Raw genomic sequence first — 11,080 nt, 5'->3', positions numbered from 1 at the left:
CTCAGACCGTTCAATGTTCAGCAAATCTTCTTGTAAAATAATAAAATAAAAAGGAGGTACCTGAAGCAAAAATGTAAATAGACAACAGAGACATAAAAGATATAGATATATAGAGATATATATGTGTGGTTAAACAATGGAAGAACATTCCCAGTTCATGCAGGTCAAACCCAGGACTTGTGAAAGGTGCCAGAGGCAGTGAAAGTAGTGGTGTGTGGATGGACATGAGCCACATGGGGAACTGGAAGTTGCCAGCTCCTCCACAAATTTTTTTCAAGGTTTTATCATATGAAAGATTGCGTGCCAGGAAAGGTACATAGCTCACTATTGGGTACCACTTCTTCCCTCTCATCTTTTTCTACCTCACTTACTTACAATATGGGCACCCCTTCTCAGTACCCCTACTCAGCTGGCAAGTTATCTGGGATGTGGAACAGATTTGGGCAAGGACAGAGAGGGCAAACTGCAGGTGAAGAGGGAGCCACACAGCACTACTGCCTATTCAAATGGAAGCCCAGAACAATCAGGCCCTTAATGTGTTACAATCCATTTGACTATTCACATTTTTGACTTTCTGTAAATAATGTGCTAAATGGATAAAAGAAGATACCATTTTTCCTTCTTTCCCCTGAGTTACTGATAACAAGACAAGTTCCTTCCCTTACAGTTTGTGCATATAAATGTGATTAATGTAAAAAAAAATTAAAGTGCCAAAATCTCTTTCTCTCTCTCCCTTTTTTTTAAAGCATTGCCCTTTTCAAAACAAGGGGAAATTCAGTATAGTTTCAGTGCCACAGTGATCAAACAGTGTCACATCACTATGGCAATTGCTGCCCAGGCCAGGAATACAGATCAGCTTTAATTGTGCAACGCCTTATTGCTGGTGCATGTCAATCAGAACCTATGAATTGAGAAAAATTTGCTCTGTTCATTCTGTTAAATGATGTATCCAATTAAACCTGTTAGAATTCATGATCTTCAGTCAAGGTTAAATGAAAGTAGTTACTCCTGTCAGCTAGGTGATTAAATGCTGCCTACATCAGGCACATTTATGTGCAAAATTAAAATTTTGGTATAAAGCATGAATCTTTATGCATGCCAGTTAATTATCTTGCGGTTCCTCCATTTATTAAATGCCCACTGCATTTCTTCTTAATCATCAGCTTCCTTTCAAAACTTATTTCATACTCTACATTATACCAAATTTCAATGTTTAAAATGAAATGCTTTCTCAATGAAAACTTCCTCTTTTCAAGGGTTTGGCTGTTGCTATGTTACTAAAGATGGTCATTAACAGTTTTTTGAGTCATTATGCAGAAGGTCTATTTGTGTTGTTTTGTTCGATTCTGAGAGAGCGTGATAGGAATCCCTCGAGTTGCTGCTGTCAGGCAGTTCCTCCTTCCCAGAACTATTTGACTTCTGCTGCACATCAGCCAACTTCAGCACACGACAAGGCAGCAGCAAAACTAACCGTGGTTGTGCTGCTTCTGCTTCCTCGCACAGGAGTGGAAGGGCAACGGGGCAGCGTACCACCACGGGGCGTGTGTGCCTGCAGCCGCCAGCCCCTGCTCCCCACTGTCCTCAGCAGCGGGGCCAGCAGATCCAGGCTGGACCTGGAGGTACCGGAGGCACCACAGCCTCCAGGCAGGGCACCACCGATGCCCTACGCGAAGGGCTCAGAGCCCCATTCCTCCCGCCAGCCTTCAGAGCTGTATCTGTATTCCCTCTGGTTTGGCAATGTCATGTGTCCTGTCTGCCCCAGGCAGCTACCATATTGCAATATCATATTTTAATTAGAAGAAAAATTATGTGTTGCATGCTTGAATTAAATTAAATTGCATATTTATATTTATAAGACACAGTATTGGCAGGATTTAAATGCTATATGAATTGAAGAACCAGAACACAGGTGTATTATAGTGATTTGTAGCTGAAACGTTTGCTAGAAATACATACAAAGCAGAGCAGTACCAAATGCTAATTTAGTACCCTAAGACAACACTCCGTGTGCTTGCAAGCACAATTTCACGTATTCCATGTGAGCATTTATTCCCTTTCATTATGAAAAGGTATTAAGAACCTTTGTTACAAACAAGCAACATAAAAAATATGTCATACCACTTCACGACTACTAATGAATAATATCATTTAAAACAGACTGGGAAATAAACTAGTATAACACATTCTACTAAACTAGTACTATAAATATGCACAAGGTTGTTATTAAAGATAAATGCACACAGTAATTTTCTACTTGTAGGTTTTACAGGTATAATTTTGAATCATACAGTATTTTTTCAAACACATCACAAGGATGGAAACTAACAGAAAGACTGACTGGCAGCGATTCCTTGCGACCAATATGTGATGTCTCCATCTATCTCTGAGGGCCCACATAAATTATATCGTGGTCGTGTGAACCTTCAAGATGGGTGATGCGATTAACGTGTTCAGGGTCACAACAGGGAGTGTCTCATCATAAGGCTTTTACACCTGTGGCATTGCCGTACAGCGGCCGCACTTTGCAGAGATCCCGCACGTGCCGGCGGGTGCCCAGGAGGGCTGTGGGCAGGTCAACCTCAGCTTCACGGTTCTGAGGGGCAGCTCCTTTTCTCTTTACTGTCTGTACCTTTCAGAGCGTCCAAAGTTGAGAGATGTGTTTCGCAGCGCGCGAAGGCACAAATGGCACACACACAACTGTGGCTGAGCCTGCGAGCCTCCCTGGGAAATGACGGCCCGGTAAGCAGCGGTGACTGCTCCAGCCTTCCCTGCCCAGCCGGCAGCGGGCTCTGCTCCAGGCCCCGGGGAAGCGGCAGCAGACAAAAGACCTGTCCTCTCCTGCTCCCCTATCAGCTGCAAATAATGGACTTCTCTTTCCTGGCAGCTGCGGAGAAAAACACAGATATTTTTTCCTTTTTTGTTCAGCAAATATAAGCTGTAAGTTAAAGCCCAATATCTTTAGATACCTCAACAAAAGAGGAAAGAAGGGAATCCTCGCACTCACAGAGAATAATTCCTTGGGGGCTCTGGCAGGAGACGGCGATGCACCAGGGAAGGTAGTTGGAGAATAAGCCTCTTTTTGCAGGTTTCTGGGATGTCTATTGCTGAACCGCTTCAACTCGCTTGGACCATCTAGAACTTATATTTAATTTCTATTCTTCTTTCTCTACATGTTTGTACTTTCACTCCAGTCCTCCAAAACCAGATATTATAAGCTGTGAACCCCAGGCCCAATGTGCCTTAATGTTACCCCGTGAAACAATACTGGCAGGACAATTTATTTCTGCTCAAAACAATTTCCCCATCTTAAAATTGTGATTGTTAGGTTAACATCCCATTGAGATGAGAGAAGAAAAAAGCTGCAGTTTCAGGTTGCATCTAAAATTTTGAGGAAGGCAAGCTGCTCTGATTTATCCTTGGCATACTGTTTTACATCTGTAAGAGCAAAAAACTTCTTTTTAGTGGCAGATTAAATTGTGCAGAAACTGACTGACACTGATAAGGCAAACACTGCAGTCCACTTAAACAGGCTGAGAGTTGCACATCAAAGACTGCTTGGCCACAAGAATATAAGTGTGTACACACACGCTCTCTGGTTTATTTGATTTCATAAGCAATTTTATCTTTGATACGCATATAAAGCAATATAAAAAATAAAATTGGCATGGAATTACATATTTTTAGTAGATAGATTTACAAAGAACTTGTGGTTTAGATTATAGTCATTTTCAGGAAACTTACTGAGAAAGTAATTAAGTGTATTTTATCCATTAATTCATATTTTTTTGTTTTGCATTGTGCTACTGAAACAAATCTAAAAACTGTGGAATAGAAGGAATTTTTTTTTACTGAATATTATAAATGAATAGAACAAGGGTTGTTAATGTTTGTCATTTTCCTTATCTGTACACATGAATATGTTATATGCTCATTTCCATTGCAAATGGAACATCAGAATGATCATTGCAAACTGAAATATACTGTACATTTCCTTTCTTCATTTCTTTGAAAATACCACTGACAAAAATAATCAATTGCCAGTATTCTTGTACTAAAGCTTTGCAACTCAATGAAAATTGAATGAATTAATGGTGTCCGTCCAGAATAAAGCAGGCAACATACTCTGGAGGGTCATTATTATTCACTGCTGAAACAAAGTCAGCCTATGGAGCCCTGAACCATGACTGCGCAACTGTGCAAGGCACTGTACAAACATGCAGTCACCCTGTTTCTTGCACACCTTTCCTCCACCTTCCTCACATTTAATAAAACAAATTGAAGGCTGAGAGGAGATGTGACATCAGTGAGTAAATAGTGAAGAAGGAAAAGAACTATTTGAGGTAAAGGACAAGGTTGTCACAAGAACAAATCTGTATAAAATGGCTGTGAATATATTTAGAGTGACAGTTAGGAGGTTTCTATTCATCTGAACAGTGAGGTTCTGGAGTAGCATTCCTATAGGAGATATGGGGCACAAGAAACCTTCCAAGGGTTAAGGAGAGACTCAGTCTGGGAAAGAGCTTATAGGCTTTAGCTTTCTATCTATCTACTACTCTGTGTTTACTTTGCAAAGTACAGTAAAGTCTCCTTCTTGTTTGGCCCTATAGTCTTCCAAAATGTATTAATTAATGAAAAAATACAGTGAGAGATAGTGCCTAGCCCAAAGTATTTTTTTCCATCATAGAAAACAGAACCAAAGGAAGAAAGAGCTGTAAGAACAGACATCAACTCTAAGCTTAGAATGACATTTGAAGATACAGTAAAAAAACTACTCAAGATGGAAGGAGGACTGGTACTCTTCACATAAAATGAGGCTCTGTTGGCCAGAAAACGACAAATATGTAGAATAAATACACAGGAATAAAACCACATGATGAATACATAACAGGAAGGTAAACCACACCCTTCTGAAGTGAAGGGAACCAATATCCATGTATGCTTGGTCTTACTGCTAATGGGACACCGGGGTCATACCCTGAAAACCCTTACTTATGCAAGTAATCCCACTAAAATCAATGGGAACCCATGACTGTAATGACTGCTTCCTTGTCTCCGCTTGGGATTGCAAGGTCAGGTCCATTTTCTGTGCAATATTGGATGAATGCTGGAAAATCAATATCTCTATTGAGACTTCTTCTTTTGGAGTAAAAATAAACCTGGATCATTTTGAGTTCAAATGTTCATTGTTCCTGGGTGTTTTTATAAATTCCTTTTGAAAGCAAAATGGTCAAATCAAAATGGAGTGAAATGCTCACCTTTTTGGTGTGTTTTACAGCTTATTGTTATAACTAGCTTTGTAATGCCATAAAGGTTAAAGGCATCTTCGTAGTTTCTTTGTATTTATTCTCTATCAGTTAAAATAGACATAAGCTCAAGGTCACTGTTTCATAATATTTTGGTTTTAGCAATTGCCTCTATTCAAATAACTCAGGGCTGAGGGATGGGTGGGGGGAAAGAGAACACCACAGTCTGTTGTTTCAGGAATTTTGCTATATTATGGAAAATTTTTTGGTCTTTTTGCCATAGAAAATTCAAAGGAAGGAGTTTCTTTATAATAAAAAGATTTCAGTGCAGTCATAGAGATATAACTCGTTGTGGAGCATTGCTTTGGTACCATGGGAAAAAAATTACTCAGTTCTGTTCACATTACAGGTTATTACTGTACTTCAATCCCTATGGAGCACCTTAAACTATCATTTTGTTTAAAATGCCTAAACCTAGCTTGGTATTTTTATTCTTAGCTTACTACGAATCTACAATTACATCTACCTGTAATTGTGTCCAAATGGAATTTTCATACTGAAATATGTTAAATCCTTGTGTTTGGTTGCCTTATACTTCTATTGTGGTGGGTCAAAAGGAAATTATGATTAATCCAAGGCATACAAACAAACTATTTTAAGGATTTTCTAATAGCTTCAGGCTGTTCTGCAGCAATGGCAAGCCCTTGTTGGCTTGAATGAAAGTTTAAGACCCACTTCATTATGTTGGAGACGTGAAGTGATCAGCTTCATGTCAGGCATGAACAGTAGACTGGGATAGAATTCAAACAGTGGTTACAAAAGAGATCATCTCACAGAAAATAACAGCTAATTCCTTTGACCTTGATTATTATCAAATTACCTTAGAAATGTAAAGTCCACCAGTTAAGAAGCTAATGAATAGGAATTGGTGTGCTTTCTCTCAGAGAGAGTTCCTTAAAATTTTGAGGAAATACATCCCAAATCCATTCTGCATCCACAGAACCCTAGACCTGACACATTTGGTTGACCCAGCTCAAATATTTTTCCCAAGGAATTTTATTTACCAAGTATTAATGGAAGGATCGGTTCTCTTTCAGTCCAGCTTAATGGGAATTTTGGATGATCAAGAAATAAAACTGTTTTGATGCCCAGGGTTCAGCTAAGGCAATCATGTTGTTCCTGGGACCATGTTGTGGTTTAACCCCAGCCAGCAACTAAGCACCACGCAGCCGCTCACTCACTTCCCCCCCATCCAGTGGGATGGGGGAGAAAATCGGGAAAAGAAGTAAAACTCGTGGGTTGAGATAAGAACGGTTTAATAGAACAGAAAAGAAGAAACTAATAATGATAATGATAACAGTAGTAATAAAAGGATTGAAATGTACAAATGATGTGCAGGGCAATTGCTCACCACCCACTGACCGACACCCCGCCAGTCCCCGAGCGGCGATTCCCCCGCCCCCCCTTCCCAGTTCCTAAACTAGATGGGACGTCCCATGGTATGGAATACCCCGTTGGCCAGTTTGGGTCAGGTGCCCTGGCTGGGCATGAGAAGCTGAGAAATCCTTGACTATAATCTAAACACTACTGAGCAACAACTGAAAACATCAGTGTTATCAACATTCTTCACATACTGAACTCAAAACATAGCACTGTACCAGCTACTAGGAAGACAGTTAATTCTATCCCAGCTGAAACCAGGACAGACCAATACAAAAGTATGGACTTATCCTAGGATTCCAGCTCAGCTGGATCTATTGGCATTCTGGGGAGCAAATCCGAGGATGTGTTCAGTGCTCACTCCCTTTTACCCACCTCTGCACAGCTTGTTTCCCACCCGCTGTGTGACACATTAGCCATAACTTCTTCCACTCTTGCACCACCGAACAAGTGACTAGTTTGGCTCTATGACTGCTAACAACATTATTGAAAAAGCAATGCTCCGCAATGTATAACAATAAGCTGTTGTAACACATATTTACCGCATAATGTGTGCTTTTCAGATACACCGTGCTTGTGGGTTTTTTTGGACCTGTATTACTGACACGTATTTATTAGCGCTAACGTTCTTAATAGTACAAAAAAATGTAATTGAAGATCCAGGAGAACAATTGGGACCGTTAAATCCTTGCACGAGCACAGCACAATGCTACAGCAAGTGATCACCAGTGTCTTCATTGTGTGCCCTGCTTTACTTCATTACCTGGTGGTTGTATTATTAATGCAAAAAAGGCTAACACAGGACTCAAAGCAGTGGCAACATTATACAGTCTGTTTTTTAACTAACTGTGCTGGCTACTGTATAAGAATAAAAATACTCCAGTTCTTGGAAAACTATAAAAATTAGGCATCAAAACAGGTCAGATGCTTACATATATCTTTTTGATGTGCTCATATGATAGGAGAGTAGATTGATAAAGGACAGAAGAAATGCTAAATATGCACCATGACAAACAGTGAAAAATTAAGTATTGTAACTAACATTAATTACACTCTAGTAAGATGAATAGGCTGCTCATCATTAATGAGAATGTACACCTTTGTCTAAGTTTCACATCTACCTGTGATGAATGTGCTAATGGTGATAAAATACATCATAGTAACATTTGAATTAACAGCACACTAATAGATTGACATACAAGTATGAATAAAGCATTTAATCATAAACATTGTACCACACCCAACAGCAAATTTTCTTTTTTGCATATATATCAAGCAAAATGGATAAACATTACAATCTTATTTTAGTTTATGCTGGGATAATCTAGTATTACCTCATACTATCCCAATATTTGTAATCCAGATTATTAGATACTTACACGGTGGGTCTTGGGAGATATTCAGGCAGTGTAATTAAACAGTAAGGGGGACTTCTGAATAGAAAGGGTGGGGCTTGATCTCGGTACAGACTACCCACTGACTCTTGCCCATGTGGCAGGGATGGACTATTCAAGCAATCTTCATGATGGGTTGACTCCAATGCCTATTGAAGGGTTGACTTTAATTCACACTTCATGGAAATCAAAGCAAGCCCACTAGTCTACAATGCTTATCTCTATCTTTGGTAGCCTTTCTTTCCTGCGTTTCCAGTGCCTTTTTCGTGGCAGAGAGGCACCGGGGGTGATCGAGCCGGGCATACGGTGCGGATGGCCAACGCCGCCTTCCGTGCCTGCAGAGCACAGAGCCGCAGGCAGTCGCAGCCTCCCCGTTTTGGAGGAGCTGGGATGGGCGGCTGCCAGGCCGTGCCCTGTGCCTCCACGGGAGCCCCGTGGGGAAGGTCCCCCAGGCGGCCACGTCACACCACTCCCACCGGACTGGTCCCCATTCGCCCATCGCCCTCTGCGTGGCTCCTGAGGCACCTGGGCCGGGAAACTTATGCTGTTTATCTGGGAAGGGCCACCTTGCAACACAGCTACGTTACCTAATGCCGCCACTAAGAAAGCACATGGAAATGCTTGTGCTTTGTTATGGGGTCTCGGCCAGGGACGAGCAGATACTCCCAGCTGAGGAGCTATTAGAGGCAGCTGGAAGTGAAAATTCGTACGCTGCTCCAGCCAGATTCACAGGACAACATCTCGCTGTTCCCCCCTGGTAGAAGAGACTTTGGTCCTTTGGCTGACAAGTGATTTATGTTGGGCATGGAGCCAGAGCGCACAGGCACTAACTGGGACAAGCTTTCCTCCTTGCCCAGGGCCAAAGCTCCAAGCGCGGCTGGGAAGGAAGAGGGCTGCATTTCAGAGCTCAACTCCTTCTCTCATGCGCCATTCCCAAAGTCTCCACTTCAGTGAAGAGCTTGGCAGGCAATGATGAGAAAGCAAAGGGAAGAAGAAGAGCAGGAGGAACCTGCGGGCTCAGTAGTAGCAAGTACGGCTCTGCCACAGGTAAGACTAACAAACGGTATAAAGACCAGCTGTAATTCACAGAACAAACATTGTGAATTAGTTAAACATTGCCAAGAGGGAATTGCTTTAGCCTAATAGCTTCCTGAAGATCATTCAAACAGTGCAAGCTCATCAGCGGGTTTTTAATGCAATTAAGCAGATGGTTTAAAATACTTTAATTACTGCCAGGGCTCACCTAGGCTGCACAGTAGATGACACTGGACCTGTGCAGTGCCTGTTATAAAATGCTGTTATAAAATCCTAAGAGACAGTATACAAGCAATATACACTACTCAAGCACAATTCATCCATCTGCACGGACCACAAAAAGGCTCTGCAGAAGGTCAGCGGCCTTATGGACACAAATGAAAAATCGTGCCTGCTGCCATTCTTGTAAACTGCACTGTGCCAAGACAACCTGCGCTGACTATCAGCTGGGGGAAGCGACCGCAGTATCCCGGGGGAAGGAAGTCCCCACATGCAGAACAAGGCATGCACACGTGGCCAAAGCACTTCAGTCTAGCTTTCCTCTTCTCTCTAAACTGACAGATGTCTCCAGGAAAACTGAAAGTCTTGAAAACTAATGTAGGGATTTCAAACCGTTTATATGTTTTATACTATTCTACTGAGCACAAACAAGCAAGGCAGCAATACAATCCAGCGTGCCTGTACTGGTAGCTGCCGTACTCACATTGAAAACATATGTTTTATTCTTTCTTTGTTACACTAAATGGTACATTACCCTAGTGCTGTTTTCCTTTGCATTCCAGCTGACCACTTATTGATTAGAGGAACACTTCTGAGCTTCTCCCTCCCATGCAATAATCTTTATAATTTCACATTTCTAAATGCTAAAAGTGCATTAATGCAAGTGGGAAGAGTTTCCTCTGCTATTTCACATACTTAAGGAGAAGATGTTATTGATTCATATGCTCTGCTCTGAAAGTGGTTTGCGAAGGCCATAAGTATTATTATTTTCATTTTAGCAAGCAGGAAAATGGCACACAGATTGCCCAAGGTCACTCTGCAGATCACTGAGAGAACCAGGATTAAATTCAGATCTTCTGGGTCCCCATGCAGAGACTATTCTGCTGAGCTATTTTTGGAAGGTCAGAACAACCCTCCAAATGAAGCATGGCCATGATACACAACCCTTTCTTACAGTATAAAAATAAGTTATGACATTCAAAACATTTTTTCTCTAGTATCTTTTGATGGCTATAGGCATGAAATGAGTTCTTTGTGTTAACAAAAGAAGAGCTGAAAGAAACGAAATTTTAAAATTTCAAGCTGAAGAAGTTTACACCCATTTAACTCCTACCTCCTGGACTCTAATGATGTTAACAACTGAAGCACTGTGTGCAGCTGCAGCTGAAATTTTGCTCACACAAATTTTGAGTTGAACTCTGGGTCACGGAGATACTCTTCTTTTACAGTTTTAACAATAACTGCAGAAATGTATTCCTTATCAAAATTAATATGCTTTTGCAGAAATCCATCTATATCAGCTTGATAAGTTGTGGATCAGTACCAGCAATGGTAGAAAATGGTTCAAATCTGCTTTTCACATATATTTTGAATGTTAGTTTGGATATTTCTTCTGACACTAAATTTGCTCTTTCCAAAGCTTCCCTGTACTGAAGTTTATTGTGACCTGAAAATACAAGTCTGTCTTTACCAATAAGTTGTCTCCCACTCTTTTTCCATATCTCCCTCATGTAAGCACAGTATCCTGAGGTTTAACTAGTGAAACCTAAAAAATGTATTAGTACAGAGACAATTACATAAGTGACCTCACATACATAGGAAGCAAAATATAGTTCACAAATTTCATTATTTTGTCATGTTTGTTAAAAAGAAAAAGGTAATTACAAATTCTAAAGGACAATTTGGGGTAATATTGCAGTTTTTACCTCAGTAAGACTGTCAATATATAGCATATAACACTCAGTTCTG

The sequence above is a fragment of the Buteo buteo genome, chromosome 5 (assembly GCF_964188355.1).
Source record: "Buteo buteo chromosome 5, bButBut1.hap1.1, whole genome shotgun sequence".
Taxonomy (NCBI): domain Eukaryota; kingdom Metazoa; phylum Chordata; class Aves; order Accipitriformes; family Accipitridae; genus Buteo; species Buteo buteo.
This window is presented reverse-complemented; position numbering follows the sequence as displayed.